Source organism: Salvelinus alpinus, chromosome 10 (assembly GCF_045679555.1).
Source record: "Salvelinus alpinus chromosome 10, SLU_Salpinus.1, whole genome shotgun sequence".
NCBI lineage: Eukaryota > Metazoa > Chordata > Actinopteri > Salmoniformes > Salmonidae > Salvelinus > Salvelinus alpinus.
Genome location: NC_092095.1, coordinates 53,590,971 through 53,611,953, shown reverse-complemented (window position 1 = coordinate 53,611,953; position 20,983 = coordinate 53,590,971).

Sequence of the window (20,983 nt, the reverse complement as noted above, 5' to 3'; positions counted from 1 at the left end):
CTACTGTCGTGCCGACAGTTCAGTCTTTGGAGGACGTCACAAAATATACATACTATAGGCACTGACAGCTTGAACTGCGAGAAAAGCTGGCATTAATATTGGAACACACACCAGACGTACGCCTCTACTGTAAAATCAATCTTACATTTCTTTTCATCGAGAAATAAACTATTGTTCCCCGTGTCAGAGTAACTACATGAAAGTATCAGTGCTGAATATCTTACCCCTTACCCCCCTCTCCTTTATACTCAAAGGTAAATTTTATTTCAGTAATAGACCTAATTGAACAGCTAGCCAAAGTCAATCATATGAGCCATAAATAGAGTGCGATGTGAAATTGCCAACCCATTTGCTAATAGCAACTTTTCAGACAATCTACAGTGGATCTCTGGACATTAGACTTTGTAAGTAATGCCCACTGGCTGATATCTTGTATATACCATTTTGTATTACAGAATGCCCTCTACCCTGCAGTTTTGGCAGTACACTGGTGCCTATAGTTCCACTACGACCCAGCTGAGAGTTACAGTATTTGTACGGTATCACTGCTCTCAGTGGTGTAGAGAAGCTAGACTCATGACCCCAAATGTAACTGTGAATTATGAATATTTCGTCTTTTGGTTTGGACAAGAACACTCTACCAGAAATGGTCTAGTTGGATTATGTAAACCATTGAAACGAGGGCACCAGGGTCACTGCTGTTTATATACTCCTACTTCACAAAGTTAGCAGAACATCAACGTTTCACATCCAGTCACAGAACAGACAACTGAATTTTAACCCCGGTAATATAAGTGTATATACGGCCAATTTAGAGGTTAGTTTGCAGGTGATGTCACCTCATTATTTGTAGAACGCTCCGACCTTGCACCGCAGTAAACATACTGAAAAAGCTCTTCTTAGCCACTCTAAAGCGTCAGTCGATACGATACACTTTTTATGCTTGAATTCATCCATTGAAGTGAATTCCACAGAGGTTTCATTAGAACACAGATATTTTTTTTCCAGACGAGGTCTGGATTTAGATATTTTTTTCAAATGATCACTGATGCTCTTTCACGGCTGAGACTGGAGAGTGTAAAGCACCCGTTCTTATACCCAACCGATGATGCAATTAAATGTTTAATGGTTTGCCAACATATTACTATCTGTGCTTGCTCCCAGCTGTCCCATTCACTAGCCACAGTCACACAAAGAGCTCTCTCTCTCTCTCTCTCTCTCTCTCTCTCTCTCTCTCTCTCTCTCTCTCTCTCTCTCTCTCTCTCTCTCTCTCTCTCTCTCTCTCTCTCTCTCTCATTATTTAATAAAAAATTATTTTTCTCTTTTTCTTTTATTAATTTTTTAATTTTTTCCTATTATTTATTTAAAAAAAAAAATATATATATATTTTTTTTTTTGAGGAATCCGTCTTTTTCGATATTTTTAATTTCAGCATTGCTTTAGTGTAAACCTATACAAAAGTTAAAGGTTGAAGTCAATAGAGTAATATCTCACCACTGTACTGTATGGCCTTTGATTGTCTTACCTTCAACAATAACATGTTGTGTCCTTCTTAGTGTGTATTTTTGTCCTGACAGAAAAGAGGTGAAATTTTGGTGAGGCGTTCGTGACGCATCCCAGATGTTCCAGCTCGTAATCACCATTGTCACTCACGTCCGTGTTGCTGGAAGCTAAACTGTACATTTTCCTTGAAACATTTTTCACTTGTCCGTTTCTACATCGTGGTATAGCTTAATACTTGTGTTGTTGTTTTTATTGTATTTTTGTAATTATTTTAGAATATAATAGTTATGTAATTACACACCTTTGCCATTAAAATGTAACTACATTGTGATATTTCAATCATCCTATATGATGTGTCTGAATCTGGGACAACTACATTGTGTTTCAATACATGTAATTGGTTATCAGCCTCGGGGGTCTATTTGATGTTCGCTTCCCTATTCCCATGCCAGCCACCCAGCCCTATTAACCACGATGCACAATTAAAATGTGTACACATATGCGCCATTCAGTTTTGTTGGCATGCTGATAGTAATTTTATAATGAGCAGCTCTCAGAACCACAATGGTACTCTGTCTGGCATCATATGGATTCTGTGCATTTCACATATAATTTGCTAGATTAGCAAGCAACCACTATGGAACACTATAAAAACAGTGTTGTATGTCAGTTGTGCTGCCACATTCATACTGGCTGGAAAGCTAGAATCCTCATTATCTCACATTACTATCTTAGTTATTCGATTTAGTCCATCATGTTTGTTACTCCCTGTATAAGTTCAGAGTGAATGTCTCTTTGAGCGTATGTACCTTTAAGCATCAAGTGTCCCCGCTATACGCAGTACTTCGTTCATCACAAGTCACAACAAGGAAGTCAGCCATCACCTTTTTAGAGACCCCCATTTCACTAACAGTTTAATTTACTCTCTCTTGACAGAGACGGATGTATAAGTAAGCAACAACGCTAGCCTTCCTGTGCCGTCGTCACTTGTAAACGTGTTCTACGTGTTCTACGGGTGTAAACACTAAATGGGACGCTTGGCCGTGTTACCATCCCCAACCGACTGGCGTGTTGTTGTGTCATCTAGGGGGCAACGAGTGGTGAGGAATGAGCGCTCAGCTTTAGTTTACACCATCGCGAGTTTCAGCTTGTTTAGAGATTAATGGTTGGGCCTCGTTGCTACATGGCCCAGTCCATATCCTGCACAGACAGGCACCATCAGCCCCCCCCTACTTTGACATTCCGCCATGATGGAAACCAAAACGTGTTCTCTATACCGCCAAAGCTCTCAGATGAGTTTAATTTGTTCATGATGAGGCAGTTTGAGGAGTAAGCTGGAAGTAAAAGTGGGCTGTTGTCGAGAGTGATGATGGACTTCACCGTTTTTGTACGCCCGCACACTGCATCTGACTCTTAGCATTGTGAATCATGGTTGCAAAGCTGCGTACTCTCTAGTTCTATGTGGTTGCACAAAGCCCTCAGAAGTATAACTTTTCTGGCTCATCAATTAACGATATGACCCTCGATTCAGCTCTCAAAACCTTTCTGACCTCCACAGCTTACATGCAATGTTCCCAATGTAATCTTTTCTACTCTCTTCACAGACTGATTTCAAGGCTTTTTTTGAAAGACAACTGATCTGAAGTGGCAGGTCATTTCCTGCCTGCGACACACAGGCCTTTTCTTCTGAGCCAACCTGATTTGAATGTGGTGTGTGCGCCAGGGTGAAGAGGACACGGTTAACACCGTTGACACTGTGCTGACATCCATCTCCGGCTGTGTTCCACCCCCTCCCCTCCCTACCACCCCACTCTCCTCTGTAACCCCTCTTCTCTGCTGGAGACTGGCCTGTCTGGTCTGTGATGGCGGCAGTGAGAACCAGAGTTAGACTCCTCCTCTACCCTCCTCCACCAAGCCCCATGCCCCACCTCTGCTGTGTTCCCCCCCCTCCCCTCCCCACCAACCCACCAACCCACTCATCTCCTCTGTAACCCCTCTCCTCTGCGGGAGACAGGCCTGTCAGGTCTGTGATGGCTGTAGTGAGCACCAGAGTTAGACCCCCCCCCCAGTTTGAGGAAGCTCCACGTGGACTGTCTGCTCTGTCACCCCCCGAAGCTATTTTTAGCTGCCTCACTGCACCTTCAAAATGAGCTATAACCTCCCCAACTTAAATTGAATGTGATTATGCAGTCGCGATGCCTCTTCGAGAAGTTAGACTGGTAAGCTCTCCTTGAGATACAACGGCGGAAGGTCGTCGACTCTAAATTCCTTTGCAACGTTGGAACTTGTTTGGCATCTCTTTGTGTACTGTACCTCACGTAGTCAAAATGACTTAGGCATGTGAACAATTTGTAAAACCGTACTCTAAGCTGTTCAGACATCTCAGCGTTCCTGTCACCTTGAGAATGTTCCACTGAGGCCTTTTCATCCATCAGTCATAACATCGTTTTCCTTACTGTAGCCTTGTCAGCTATTAGACTATGGTGAGATAAGGAAGGTATTTGACATGTGTTTGGAGTGTGTTAGCGCCTGAGAACACAAATGTAAGTTTGACCTTTGTTTTAATATCAGCATTATTTAATAATTTTTGTCTCTGGCTTGGAGGCACATGTATTTTGGGATGTGTTCTGCTCTCACAGAATGAGCTGATGTGCAACAACCCTAAGAAAGAATATGGGTGTAAACGCATTGGACGGCTAGGACAATACAAACTGAACCACTAACTGAGGCACTGCAGGCAAGAGCCCCAATGGTACAAATCTATTCAGGTAGAATCTGAATATGAAGAATGGACTCAATTCTCTGTCATGTGAAATAGAGAACTGTGTCCTTGTCAGTTTCCCAATTATATCAGCAACATTATGTAACATTCCTCCTGCGAAATATGACCACGTTTGGGATTTGTCTTCTTCACATGTGCTTGCATCTCCATACCCAGTACCCAAGCCCACTCGTTTCTGTGAAACACGCCACATCACAAATGTTCAGGCAAGGCATGGCTGTGTTATCCTGTCAGCTGTAAGGTTGCATTAATGTTTCGCAGGTGTGCCTCATATTCAACTCATGACAGCTGCCCTTTCATAGAGGAACAAAGGCTAAATCCCTTGGGGAGATCTCATCCACAAATCACATGCCCAAAGGTATCTCCTTATGCTCAACATAGGAGATGTACTCCCTTTACCTCAAGACATCAAGAAAGACTATTACAGATGGATGTGTGGTATATTTTATGTTAGAAGAAGAATATAGGTTAAAAATAACAGCCCAGAGGCAAGGCAAGCAGATGTGTACAGTACATCACATTCATTCTGTGTTGTTCGGGTCAGTGGTGACGGTGTAACGGCTGTCGCTCTCCTCATCCTCGGACGAGGAGAGGAGAGAAGGATCATCAGACCAAAATGCAGCAGTAGGGAAATAGGCCATATCTTTATTTGAAACGACGATGATGGCAACACGGGAAAAACAAAACACTTTCAAAAATACAAAACAAGAAAACGAAGTAGACGAAACCTGAACATAAACTTACATAATTAAACGTAACACTTACGGACAGGAACAGACTACATCGAAACGACACGAACAACCGAACAGTCCCGTATGGTGCAAGACATAACACAGATACGGAAGACAATCACCCACAAACAAACAGTGAGAACACCCTACCTAAATATGACTCTTAATTAGAGGAGAACGCAAAACACCTGCCTCTAATTAAGAGCCATACCAGGCAACCACAACCAACATAGAAACAGATAACATAGACTGCCCACCCAAAACACATGCCCTGACCTAAACACATACAAAAACAACATAAAACAGGTCAGGACCGTTACAGACGGAAAGATGGCAAATCAACTGTGGGAAAGATAATCCCATGCATACACATTGATTTACATAGCAATGTATGCATTTTTCTAAATACGCATGACTAAATGCTTCCTTCGAGATCATTTGTTAGGTTATAAATGAGATTTGAATGATGCAGCAAAAGGTTTCTTCCATTTTTTTCTGCTCGCTAATTTCCTTGACGGACGTACTTTATTCCAGCCAAGTGGTTGTGAGAGTTTGAGGTGTTATGTGGAGATTATGGCTCAATGGCGTCCTTCTTCTTCGCACCAATGTTCTTGTTCAAAAATGATTCAAGTAGAAACGTTACATTTGCAGCTTCACTCAGCTGGAATGCTGTGAAAGGAGGGAACATGATCAACGCTCGGTCTGTGTTTGTGTGTGTGTGTGGGCTCGTGTGTGTCACAGTGACGTCATTCCCATAGGGTGCACAAAGGCACGTGCCCCCTCAGATTTGTCCTGTTTTAAAACATTTCAGATGTTAAATGAATAACTCAACTTTAAATCTTGGGTTATGGTGCTATAGACCAGCAGGGCAGGTCTTAAAGAATCAATGTTTTACGGTTTTCATGATTATACATATAATTGGCTATATAGTTATGTTTATGTTGGAGAACAATGTGTTTATGCAAGCTACTGTGTCTTCTACCGTACTTGATACCAATTTGCTTTTATCACACGAGAATTTTGATTCTCTAATTAATGAAGCCAACTCAGGCATGGCCACATTTTCTGAATGGTTCCAGATAAACAAATGATTTTTAAATGTTAAAAAATCCAACAATCCAACTTTATTGTAGTTACTAGTAAGAATAAGAAATATTGTTTAAAACAAAGAGCCAGAATCTCAATTGGTGGGAATGAAATGGAACAAGTCACATCCACTGGATTCGTCTGAGTTCTAATTGATGAAAAGTTATCTTGAAGAGATCATATTCAGTTTGTCTGCCGCAAAGTGATGAAATCTGGTTTGGTTCAACAGGCTTGCTTCCTAACTCTATACTATAACTTAATTTCCCCATATCTCATTTACTGTAATATTGTCTGGGCCAGTACATACATCTCCTACCTACACAAATTACTCATCATACCAAATACATTTGCAAGACTAGTCACCTCCTCTAATTACCTGGCTCCATCTGCACCTTTGTTTAAGAAACACAATATCTTATCTATTTACAACATTAGTGTATTAAAACCATGCACTTTCATCTATAAATACTCATACCTCCCAGACAGTTTACCTAAACCCTTCAATGGATTCTTCCGGGTTAATTCTGAAATTCATCTATTTAACACAAGACACTGCGATAACCTTCACCCTCCCCAGTGTCGCACCTCACATAGTCAATCAGATATAGAGGTACCATACTCTGGAAATCGTATCATCACATTGCCAAAATGTCATGATCCCTCAATAAATTCAAGTGAAGACTGGGGGTCAGCCTGGTGAACACAATTACTCAGTAATCGCCTCCATATAGTCTAACTCTCACACACTCACATGCACACAAACATTTAAACAAAACCAAAAATATATACTGTATATATTTTTTTACGTGATTACTGATTAATTCATTTATACATTTATAATTATTAGGTTTCGTTATCTGTTTTAACAAACCTTTTTTATTTTTCTACTTATGTATTATATATTGTTTTTGTGTGGTGTGGTTTTCATATAAGCCCTTGGGCTTCCAACCACAACTGCACAGCATTTTATTTTATTATTATTTTCTGTATTGTTGTCTATCACTTCTTTTGTTTGGTGCAAATAAATAAAATACATTTGCATCATTCGTTAAAATGAGATTTGAACAGGTAAAGAGATATGCTTAGATAAAGTAAGGAGACAAATATACATTTGTTTCACACATATAACTAGGCATAATGATTATGGCTCTAGGTTGCAGGAAAAGGCTGTTTCAGGTGTTTGAAAAATGCAAAATTCTCCAAATTCCAGACCCCCCATGTCCATCCTCAAAGACTTCGAGCCCCCACTAAAATAATGTGTGTGTGTGTCTGTGTGTGCGTGTGAGTGTGCTCTGTAAGACTCTGTCTGAGCTCAGACTGCAACTGTATATCAACCCATATAGTCTTTACATAAATCTGAATGAATAACTTAAAATCATAATAACATTCATGACACTTTCTACATCATCTAGCCATTTGAGAGCTTTTGGCTGTAGCCTAAATGCTGTTGCTAACGCAGTCGCCGTGAAAGGCCACACCAAGTCAGCAATGACAAAGAGGCAGCATCTCCCTATGGAGGGACTTCATGCACTCAACATCCAAGGGATTTGCGACATGAATTGTGTGAACTCAGTGAGAAGCCAAGTTACATTTGATTCACACATTCTGTGATGGATCTTGTGATTGAGTCCTTGGGAAAAAGGACACGTGTGTGACACGGACAGAAACTTGGCTCTTGAGTAATTGTCACGCTATTGTCTGCCAGCAGGAAGTGGCAACATCGTCCAATGGAGAGTCTCTTGGCTTGTTTGCGGACGACTAAGTTGGAAGGTGGTCTGGGCTAAGGGAATAGGTTCAGTTAGCCATGCTGTAAAGATGATGGACTCAACAGGATGTGGCATGGACAAGATTAAATACATTTTTTAAATACATTTTTGACTAATCGTTGTACCCATGTGGTCCATTTTGCCTTATAAAGTCCACCTCGCCACACCATGAACTCCTTTGTTTAGTTTTTTCCAAATGTGGAAAAAAGTGTCAGCGTGAGGCGACAAAATGTGCCGTAATGATACCACAATTGTCCTCGTCACCCACGTTACATCCTGCTATCATTAGTTTGTGTTGGATAATGACCTTGTGTGTTTGTGTGTTCTGGGGCTGTCACTGGCTATCTCTCTAATGGCCCTCAAGAATATATCTCAGACTCTTGCTGACGCCTTGGCTCCTTCCCTCAAGGATTGACTAGCCGGTGGCCGAATAACACTTTGCCCAGTCCACTGATACCCTGTCACAACCCTTCCAACCATCTATCTCACTTCCTTAACACACTCTCAAATAACTAATGTTATTAATGTGACGCTGTTTAGCACAGGGCTGATTGTGGTTGTGGATTAAGCAGGGTGTCGTCGAGGGAAGTGTGTCTGCAAGAGAGTGGAAAATAAGGTTGTTAACACCTTGAGGCTCCGTTTGAGAAAGAGAGAACTGTCAATTGACAAGTATGAGATCCATTTGACTGTATGTGTGTATCTCTCTGAGTTAAGCTCTGCTGTTGTGAGTAGACATTAATTGCCGGGCCTGTGCATTTCCCCCCATAAGTCTACAGACTAATTGTCAATCTGCTCTACTCCATAGTGCACATATGCAAAGCCAAGTCCATTTCTGTGGAAACAGTCAAGAAGGTGAGGTACCATATCAACTGCCAAAATGTAGCATGGCTGCTATATAACACGGCACAATACTTTTCAGAATACAACACATTTAACAATCCAACACTGGGACCTTTATTTCCACACAATAACATTGGCTGGGTGTAATAGAGGTAGTGGGAAGGGAATACAGCCACTACCTCGCTCTCCAAAACAAGCTGCATGAATTGAGATGTAAACTGAAGTGAAAAAGAAATTCAGCACCTCTCAGAGGGCAGAGGAAGTTGACAAAAACGCCTCTTTACTGACAAAACCAACACATTTCAGCCCTTAGCCTTCGTCACCTTAGCCTTAATCAAACCCTGATGAAGGCTAAGAGTCTAAAAATAAAATAAAAGTTAGTGAAAGTTAAACTCAGAGTGACTGCTTCCTTCCTACATCACTCGTCAGTACAATGCAGTGCAATTTAATGAGTATAGACCAACCCGGATGGAGGATGGCACTACCTATAGCAGTCCTCTCACATTATCCTGACAAAGAGAACAGAATTTAATATTTCAAGACTGTCCTTCCTTGTAACCCCCTGAAGGTTTCATGAGGTATTAGTGGTGCCTGGACTCAGTGTATCGCTCTGGGGGGTTTGAAGCCAGATACATCTGCCCGTTGTTTACACCTAACCTCTAAATTGCATTTTTTTCTCCATTTGAGGTTTTCATGCTGTTCTCCTTTTAAGGATCGGACCCTTTTTTTTTTTTCTCTCGCCTAAAATGACATACCCAAATCTAACTGCCTGTAGCTCAGGACCTGAAGCAAGGATATGCATATGCTTGATACCATTTGAAGGGAAACACTTTAAAGTTTGTGGAAATGTGAAATTAATGTAGGAGAATATAACACATTCGATCTGGTAAAGATAATACCAACAAAAAAACATGTGTTTTCTATTTTCCATCATCTTTGAAATGCAAGAGAAAGGCCATAATATAATATTGCAGTTTAGGCGCAATATAGATTTTGGCCACTAGATGGCAAGCAGTGTGTGTGCAAAGTTTCAGATTGATCCAGTGAAGCGTTGCAATACTGGACAATATTTTGTAATAAGTCTGCACAAATGTGCCGAATTGGTCAATTGATACATTTTCAAGTACATAACTATAGAGAACATACAAAAATGATATGGTAATACAAAATGTAAGTTTACACACTCCCAGGAATGTCATACATGATGGATCATTAGCTTATATACTAACTTTCACACATCTAGATGGCCAGGTATGGAGCCAGAGACAGCAGGGGTTCAAACTGTGGAACCCAGTTCCTACATTTGAATATGAAAATTGATTTTATCAAACAAAACAATGCTACATTTTATCTCTGGGACCCTCAGGATGACAAATCAGAGCAATATTACTGAATGTAAGTACATTATTTACCTTCAGAGGTGAATGTATCAAACCAGTTGCGGTGATAAAAGTTTTTGTTGTTGTGCACTCCCCTCAAACAATAGCATGGTCCTTTTTTCACTGTAATAGCTACTGTAAATTGGACAGTGCAGTTGGAATAACAAGAAGTTAAGCTTTCTGCCCATATTAGACATGTCTATGTCCTGGAAAGTTTGATGTTACTTACAACGTCATGCTAATCACATTAGCGCACGTTAGCTCAATTATCCCGGTATAGGGACAACAATCCCGTAGAGGTTCATGGGGTGGATTTAACTGGACAATACTGCAAAGTCACGAGGAACTATACAAGGAACCAACAATGATACCTCAGTTAATTAATGGGGCAATTGCTGAATTGTAATTGAAAGTCTTCTCATTACATCCTTGGATTATTTATGAACCGATTCACACAATGACAGTAGTGTGACTGAAGTGTTCCTGTTAAGAGGTAAAACATAGGCCTACACTTTGTGGTTGGGGTTAAATAGGTACTGTGTGTACATTTCAGAGGCAACATGTTTTGCTCTAGGGACGAGCTGCCCCTCAGCTTTCCCACGATACCATTTAACTGTAACCATTACGAGTGAAAACGCTAACCTGACCACGGGCAAGTGAATAACCCACACCAAACATTTTGAACTACATTCACATAATCAGAGCCTGTTTTTATAATATTGCATACATGCAATTTTGTTATTACCCCAAACCCAATACTTCCATTAAGCCGTATGAAGATCGAACCTGGGTATTGTATTGTGTAAACAAAAGTCAACTTGGAATGATTGAACCCAGATGAGAGCGGACACACATCCAGGGAGATTACTTAAGGAAGTTGCCATAGATCTGTGAGAAAGGAGTATTAAGCACTCAGCCTTCCAGATGGCTGCTCTGCAAAACCTATGCACAATTACCTTCCGACATCTGGGGCCCATATTAGACCCCCTCCCCCCTCTCTTCGATTCTCTTCTCTTCTTCCATCAAGGTTTACCTTTCTCTCTTTCTACTTCCCCCCCCAGCTTTCACAGACTTGCTGCTCTCATTTCCCTCTCCTTTGACTCCTGCCATAACACTTGTCCCAGAGCAGCAATAATATAGCTACTTTGCTGTTCAAATGACAGTGTTATGTTTTACATTCAGTATGTTTCTAGGGACTTTATGTGTCCAAGTTTGGCTGCATTGGTAATGGACATGAGGCAAAGATAGATTTATTCGGAGATAATGCAATGTTTTTATCACATGAACTAACATGATTTATTTATTTGGGGATTTTTTTAATCTTATTTGCTAATAGTTTTTTTTATTTGATTTTGATCTGCATGGTTGGGAAAGGGTGCATGTATTCGGCGCATGTGACAAATAAAATGTGATTTGATAATTCAATTGATTCACTGAACTACCTAATTTAATTTATTGTATGCCGGCATCATATACAGTGCCTTGCAAAAGTATTCATCCCCCTTGGAGTTTTTCCTATTTTGTTCCATTACAACCTGTAATTTAAATAGATTTTTATTTGGATTTCATGTAATGGACATACACAAAAAAGTCCAAATTGGTTTAGTGAAATGAAAAAAATTACTAATTATTATTATTTTTAAGTGGTACGTGCATATGTATTCACACCCTTTGCTATGAAGCCCCTAAATAAGATCTGGTGCAACCAATTACCTTCAGAAGTCACAGAATTAGTTAAATAAAGTCCACCTGTGTGCAATCTAAGTGTCACATGATGTGTCACATGATCTCAGTATATATACACCTGTTCTGAAAGACCCCAGAGTCTGCAACACCACTAAGCAAGGGGCACCACCAAGCAAGCGGCACCATGAAGACCAAGAAGCTCTCCAAACAGGTCAGGGACAAAGTTGTTGAGAAGTACAGAACAGGGTTGAGTTATAAAAAAATATCCTGAACTTTGAACATCCCACGGAGAACCATTAAATCCATTATTAAAAAATGGAAAGAATATGGCACCACAACAAACCTGCCAAGAGAGGGCCGCCCACCAATACTCACGGACCAGGCAAGGAGAGTATTAATCATAGAGGCAACAACGAGACCAAAAATAACCCTGAAGGAGCTGTGAAGCTCCACAGGGAAGATTAGAGTATCTGTCCATAGGACCACTTTAAGCCGTACACTCCACAGAGCCGGGCTTTACGGAAGAGTTGCCAGAAAAAAGCCATTGCTTAAAGAAAAAATAAGCAAACACGTTTGGTGTTCACCAAACCAAAAGGTGAAATAAAAAAATATTTTACATCTTCAAAGTGGTAGGCATGTTGTGTAAATCAAATGATACAAACTCCCCAAAAATCAATTTTAATTCCAAGGGGGTGAATACTTTCGCAAGCCACTGTAATGCCATTTATTAAAGGTAACATTGCTTTACAATCACCAATTGTGTGTTACAATCATTAAAACAACATTCTGCAAGATTAACCAATTACTCATTTCAATCTATTTTATGGATTCTCAAGCATTGGTTTATTCTGGTTACAGAAACACTGGGATCTGAACGTTGAAGCAAACCAAATAAAATAGCAGAAAAACTCTCAAAGGGTATAGTAAGACAAATACGCTTGGGTAGGGGGGATTTGGACTAAAAATAAAGAAAGAGGCTTGAAGCAAACGCGTCCTGTTTGTGCCTTGGAAAAGAAAATAAGAAATCATTTCTCAGTCACAGGAGGTTACATCTCCTTGTGATGATTATAGGAGCCAGAGGAGTAAACCTATCCCATGAAAGTTTACCATGGCCCAGATACCACAGGTATCTGTCCTTACCATCTAAATTAAACCACAGAGGAAAAGTCTGCATTATCTAGCATTTTTTTTAGGTTCTGGTTTATAAACAGCACACTCGAAAAGTTTAGTTGACTCAAAGTTCTTACTCAAGTTCTTACTCAAGTTTACTCTTTGCTCAGTGTGTGGTTTTAGGATAGCGGGAACATTCCAGTCGAGGACCATGGTACCCCTTGAGTTGATAAACACTAGTCAGAGTTTGTGAGTTCCATAATGATAAATTAGCTTTAGAGCTGGAGCCTGGAACAGGAGTTTCTTCACCTACAAGAGTATTGACCCTTCTGTTCCCTGATGGCTTTCATGAAAATGGGACATTTATTCTTAGATACTTTAGGGAGTAACTGAGCCATAGGTCATCAGCATTTTCATCTCAAACACCTTCCTTTGCCTTATGTTTCAGTGTAATCACCTCACAACTACATACGGACTTCAAACATCTACATCATTGTCTATCTCTGTAATCACTAATGAAAGGAAGAATACAGAACAGACTGTAAAGTGTAAGATCTATTTCCTTCATTAAACAAGACAACCAGCACATCATATGCCACTGGAGACATTATATTAAGCTTAATGAATTGTGTAAATATTGAACCATTACGAAATATTGAATTATTACCCAATATTGAACCTTTATTTAATGTGTGCAAATACCAGATCCTAATGTGATGAGTCTGACGTCTCGTATAGATCAAACTTGGATATGCTTAAAGGGATGGATCAACATATCTGTTAATAAACCAAATGTCACGCTCGTCGTCCTCCTCGTCTGAGGAGGAGTAGTTGGAAGGGTCGGAGGACCAAAATGCAGCGTGGTGTGTGTTCATCATGAATTTAATAAACAGAGAACACTGAACAAACTATACAAAACAATAAACGAACAACGAACGTGAAGCTATATAAGAAATGTGCTGACACAAGCAACTAACATAGACAATCACCCACAACCCACAATGACAAAACAGGCTACCTAAATATGGTTCCCAATCAGAGACAACGACTAACACCTGCCTCTGATTGAGAACCATATCAGGCCAAACACAGAAACAGACAAACTAGACATACAACATAGAATGCCCACTCAGATCACACCCTGACCAAACAAAACATATAAACATACAAAGCAAACTATGGTCAGGGCGTGACACCAAAGGCCAGCAGCCAATGGCAATGCATGCTATGCTCAGCATGCTAAGCTCAGTTGCTTGTGCTGTTCATGTAGGGATGTCTAAATAAGCTCCCTCTTACCAGGGTTGGGTTACTCTAAAATAGCTTTTACTCTTTGTCTCCTTTCCTTCACGAAAACAGATACATAAAGCTGTCACTCTGACTTCTTTAAACCTATCAACTGAGGAAAGGGGATGAATAGAGTGAACTGTCTATGACTGTTGAGACATGGCACGTGTCTATTTCCAGAAATGGGATAGTGAGTCTGTCACGTCTGTCACGTGACTCACTGACCTTTGACCCTTGACAGTGGCAAGAAGTAGGGAATGTGAAAGGCCAAGGGCAGAGTGCGTAAATTATCTCTAAAGGAAATTGGTCCCAAGTGCTGGAAAAATCATTCAAAGAGTAGCACATTGCCCATATCATCATAATACCTCATTGGAAGTGGATTGAAGTCCAATGGAAACCATGCCCAATCTGACTGACTGTCATTCTACACCATTGGAATGCACCATGTAGGCTAATCGAGTTACATCAGCCACATACTGCAGGAAAACAACACTGAAGTGGTCAGGTTATTGTTATATTTATGTAAGCATTTAATATATCTACTAGACATTTTAATAGATATCTACTAGACCTTACAGCATAATAGATCTTCTAGACTTTAAAATAGATATCTACTAGACCTTACAGTATAATAGGTCTACTAGACCTTATAATAGATATCTACTAGACCTTAGAATAGATCTACTGGACCTTTTAATAGATATCTACTAGACCTTAGAATAGATCTACGAGGCCTTAGAATATATCTATTTGACCTTAGAATAGATCTACATAACATCCTCCAATGAGCAAGTCTCAGGTACAGTAGGACTTTTTCTGTGTCCTACAATTGCTTTAGAATAGGTTCTAGTAGCTTCGATGAGATGATTTATGCATGCAGGCCCAGTTCAGCAGAAGAGATGACACCAAGTGACAGTCCACTCTATGACTAATGCATGAGTCACACCAAAGCATGTTTATTTAAGTCAGTGTAAATGTGGGCTTCTCTCATGTTGGGATTGGTTCATTTACAACAGGAATGGGCAACTTTGATGAGGAGCAGCAGTGGCTCGAGGGTCTGCAAACCCACATAGCAGTCAGTGCCCTAGCCTTTTGGAGGCTCTAAGCCAAATGTTGTTGGGAGCCCAAAAAACCCTGGGAGCCCAAAACATTTGTCCCCCCCACCTCTTGACAGTGAATATTTTTTTTTAAACAATTTGACAGTTCATGTACTGCAATTTTTTTGGGTTGCCATGGTGTCTAGAGAAAATGTTGCAAGTTTACTGCAGTTCTACACATTTTGCCAAGGGGTGGAGAGAAGATTTTGCAATATTATAACTCATTTCATGCAATTCAGCTCATTTTGACATGGGGCCGAGAAAAAAATGCACAGTTTTACAGGTTATTTCCTGCTTATTATACACATTTTGCCATAGGGTGGAGACAAATGTTTGCAGTTTTAATATGATATCTGATGAGCAATGGGGCCCGCCCGGTCGGTAAATCAACTATTAATTACTAAAAGTTTTGATAGCTGGTCGCTAAGATTAATTAACCAATAAAAATAAATTAAAAAGTCACTAATTGGGTGGCTGTCAGTAGCTAGGTTTTCATCCAATTTGCGACAGATTTTCATGCTAATATTAAAAAATGTACCTAAAACGATATGCGCATTTTCTAAGAGAGATGTTCGATACGATGGTTATTATATCAATATTTGTGCAAAAAGGCATTTCCACCCCCATTTCTTGCATAATGGAAATGTGCTTAGCGACTGAGAAAAACTGCTGATGAATTTCATCGGAAAATAAATTGTAAAAATAGATACTTCACCCAAAGCTTAACATCGGCTATTATTCCATTGTAGTCTCTCCACAGCCACTTGTACGCTACAACTGGTAACGGTAAGCAAGTCTATTACTACCCCTGTATGTACCCTAGCCTACTCTGGACAAAGGCCAGGTACAGAGTCCTTCGTGGGAACTTCCTGGTTGTGTAAACTTTGGGCAATGGGCGCCATAACTCATGTTTGAGGGGAAAAACAAAAACAGATCAGTCTCCTGGCTGTGACTTAAACCAGACCCCACCACTCCATATGACCACATAGACCCACTGTCGACTGTAAACATTGTCCATTTTTAGAACCGTTAATAGTCGACATGAACCAGAACGCGGTTTAAAACCTTGTATAAGGGTACAGTCTGATCTGATCTGTGAAGCACTATTAGATCCTGTTTTATTATTGTAATGGCACTTTAGGAACAGTTATGATCAAATCAGAACTGTCATCCAATGGTGATGAATGCAAAGGGAAATGGTTTATTCTTGAGGTTTGTAATGATTGTTGCTTTAGCTATTAAAGGTGCAATCAGCGGTTGAAAAAATAACAAAGTGGTTTTCCCACCTCTGTTTTAGTAAAAAGCTGATGGAAGGCCTGTAGAAATGTAGGCTAAGCACTCTAAAATTCATAAACCGAGCTATGGACTGACCATCCAATATACAGTGCCTTCAAAAAGTATTCAGACCACTTGACTTTTTCCACATTTTGTTACGTTACAGCCTTATTCTAAAATGGATTAAATAAAATAAAAAACTCAGCATGCTATACAATACCCCATAATTAAAAAGCAAAAACAGTTATTTTGAATTTTTGCAAATGTATTAAAAATAATAAACAGAAATACCTTATTTACATAAGTGTTCAAACCATTTGCTATGAGACTCGATATTGAGCTTAGGTGTATCCTGTTTCCATTGATCATCCTTGAGATGTTTCTAAAACTTGATTGGAGTCCACCTGTGGTAAATTCTATTGATTGGACATGGTTTGGAAAAGCATACACCTGTCTATATAAGGTCCCACAGTTGACGGTGCATGTCAGAGCAAAAACCAAGCCATAAGGTCGAAGAAATTGTCTGTGAAACAACTTATTCACAACTGAAAGTGCATCGACCGTCTATAATGAAAGCATGACAATTGTTGTTGTCCTCTAAGTTTACGCTAAGGCAACAAACGCATATGCACACACACACACATACACCCACATTACCATAAACACACACACACACACATATACCCACCCACACACGCACATACATACAGTGCCTTCAGAAATGATTCAGACCCCTTGACTTTTTCCCTATTTTGTTTAGTTACAGCCTTATTCTAAAATTGATAAAATAAAAATATATCCCCATCAATTTACACATAATACCTTAAAGGAATTGTCCGTAGAGCTCCGAGACAATATTGTGTTGAGGCACAGATCTGGGGAAGGGTACCAAAACATTTCTGAAGCATTGAAGGACCCCAAGAACTCAGTGGCCTCCATCATTCTTAAATGGAAGAAGTTTGGAACCACCAAGGCTCTCCAAGAGATGGCCGCTCAGCCAAACTGAGCAATCGGGGGGGGGGAGAGCCTTGGTCAGGGAGGTGACAAAGAACCTGGAGGTCACTCTGACAGAGTTCTAGAGTTTCTCTGTGGAGATGGGAGAAACTTCCAGAAGGACAACCATCTCTGCAGAACTCCACCAATCAGGCCTTTATGGCCCGACGGAAGCCACTCCTCAATAAAAGGCACATGACAGCCCACTTGGAGTTTGCCAAAAGGCACCTAAAGACTCTCAGACCACGAGAAACAAGATTCTCTTTTCTGATGAAACCAAGATTGAACTCTTTGGCCTGAATGCCAAGCGTCACATCTGGAGGAAACCTGGCAACATCCCTACGGTGAAGCATGATGGTGGCAGCATCATGCTGTGGGGATGTTTTTCAGCAGCAGGGACTGGGAGACTAGTCAGGATCGAGGGAAAGATGGAGAAAAGTACAGAGAGATCCTTGATGAAAACCTGCTCCTCAGACTGGGGCGATGGTTCACCTTCCAGCAGGACAATGACCCTAAGCACACAGCCATGACAACACAAGAGTGGCTTCGGGAAAAGTCTCTGATTGTCATTGAGTTTCCCAGCCAGAGCCCGGATTTGAACCTAATCGAACATCTCTGGAGAGACCTGAAATAGCTGTGCAGAAACGCTCTCCATCCAACTTGACAGAGCTTGAGAGGATCTGCAGAGAAGAATGGGAGAAACTCACTAAATACAGGTGTGCCAAGCTTGTAGCATCATACCCAAGAAGACAAAGTACTGAGTAAAGGGTCTGAATACTTATGGAAATGTGATATTTCATTGGGGGTTTTGTAAAAAATGTGCAAACATTTTTAACACATTTTTCTTTGTCATTATGGGGTATTGTGTGTAGATTGATGAGGGGGAAAAGTATTTAATGCATTTTAGAATAAGGCTGTAACACAACAAGATGTGGAAAAAAGCCAAGGGGTCTGAATACTTGCCTTCAGAAACACCCCTTGACTTTTTCTACATTTTGTTGTGTTACAGCCTGAACTGAAAATGTTTCTAATGAAATAAAAATGAAAATCTGAAATGTCTTGAGTCAAAGTATTCAACCCCTTTGTTATGGCAAGCCTAAATAAGTTCAGGAGTAAGTCACATAACTGGTTACATGGACTCACTATGTGTGCAATAATAGTGTTTAACATGACTACCACATCTCTGTAACCCACATACAATTATGTGTAAGGTCCCTCAGTCAAGAATTTCAAACACAGATTCAATCACAAAGACCAGGGATGTTTTCCAATGCCTCACAAAGAAGGGCACCTCAGGAAATATTTCATTTTTTGGACACATATTTTACTTTTTGTTGTTGTTGGCACAAAACTACCTGCATACCTCCATGCATTTTTTTTAACTGGTACCGAGGTACCTTCAGATGAGTCCCGTGAGAGATATGGGGGTTGTAGTGTAAAATGGAGAACACCATCGTGTTCGAGAGTTTCATCATTCAATAGGGGCGGCAGGTAGCCTATTGGTTAGAGTGTTGGACTAGTAACCGAAAGGTTGCAAGATCGAATCCCCGAGCTGACAAGGTAAACATCTGTAGTTCTGCCCCTGAAAAGGCAGTTAACCCATTGTTCCTAGGCTGTCATTGAAAATAAGAATTTGATCTTAACCGACTTGCCTAGTTAAATAAAGGTAAAAAAAATAGAATAGTCATATTTTCGGGATGTCTCATGGTCTGACAAGTAGCTCTGCCACTTTCTGTGGTGGTTAGAGATGCAGCCCATGCAAGAAAACAACATAAACAGACAGATTTTGATGTGAATATTTTATTATGTTAAATAAATTGATGCACGGGTGAGTCAATAGACTCTGAAGGCATAAAGTATGGTAAAAAAAAAACACTGTGCAACACAAGCCAAAGCATAACACAATGCTCTCTCAAAATAACTTAGCCCTATTTTTAGGTTTTTGTCATATTTTTCATTTAATATGACACATTTATTTCAGTTTACATCCTGAGCTCAGTCGTCATCCCAATTTTTTTTTGCTGATGACATAACTGTCAATTTGACATGCCCTAGCCATCTTGTCTATGGTGGGTTCTGGAACAGAAGCCTGAGTCTCACTATGGCATTTCCTGTGAACACTGGTGCCCATTCATTCATAGCAAATTAACTTTGAAATCAACAGCAATGATCTGCGGACATCTGTGTGACTGCATGAGAAAGCCCCCAATGCTTATCACATCAAAAGAAGGGGAGTTCCATAGACAGACAATGGAATGGAAAACCCTATCATGACATATAAAGTCTAGTGTATTGATGTGATCTCAGAATAATTACGTATTGATGTTCATTGTTCTCAATGTGAAAAAAAAGTTACAGAATAACCTACTAACAGTAACACATTGAGTAGAAACTGCAATGAACAATGACCAGTTTAGTGATCTTCTAAACTGCAATAAACTTATTAAATTGATCTTAAGTAATTGCCTTTTGGGGACAATCAACTTTCATTTAATCATGTGATGTGATGTCCTACCTTAGACCACTACAGAGAACAGCAATGTTTGATACAGTATGGTAGCTAATTCTCAGCCGCAGTCACCGGTTACGTATTAAGACAATATGAGAATGACAAAGGGAGATATTTTCCTCAGTCTGACCCGTCAACTGACTGGTGCCTGCTCAGAGGGACACTCCAGGGGCATCTCCGAACGCTGGCATGACAAGTATTGTACAGATCGGCAGTTTTTGCATAATTGCCCTGGAATGGTCTAAATGACTTGTGCTCGCCATGAATATCAATGTCAGCTATGTCAGATGATATCAGATTTGAGATGGCTTGATTTGTGTCATCCCGCTGCATAATTAAGTCAAGACGCGACTCTCTGCTGGACTGGAAGAGTGATGTTGATGCAGACCTATGACATGCATCTTATCATATTATGTAGGATTTATAATAACCACCTAATACTGTTACAGTTTGTGTACTTTGAGACATTACTCTGATCATTTGCATATAGTCGATTTAAGGACTTAGCTTTCACTTATCAGTCAAATCAAGTTCATATCTTTGGGACAAAATGTGAAAAACGTGATTTGCATTAATCAAGAATAGAATATATCCGTGGTTGCCACGGCACTGTGAGGTCGCCTAGGCAGAGAGCTCTGTAAATATTGTACATGTTGTTGTTATTTAAGTGTTTTTTGTTAATTCATGAATGAATTACATTTGTAAAGCACTTTCATTATACAGAATAATCTCAAAGTGCATAAAATATATATTTTTTAAACCAAATATAAAAATGTTCACAACTAGACAGGGAAACTGACACAAAGAACACAGCTGACACTACAAGGGACAAGGACACCAAGGAGCACAGTTATCAATAGAAAGCCTTTCAAACGAGAAAGGTCTTTAGGCTTGTTTTCAATGAGCCTAGAGTCTGTGGGTCCTGCAGGTGTGGTCTGGGAG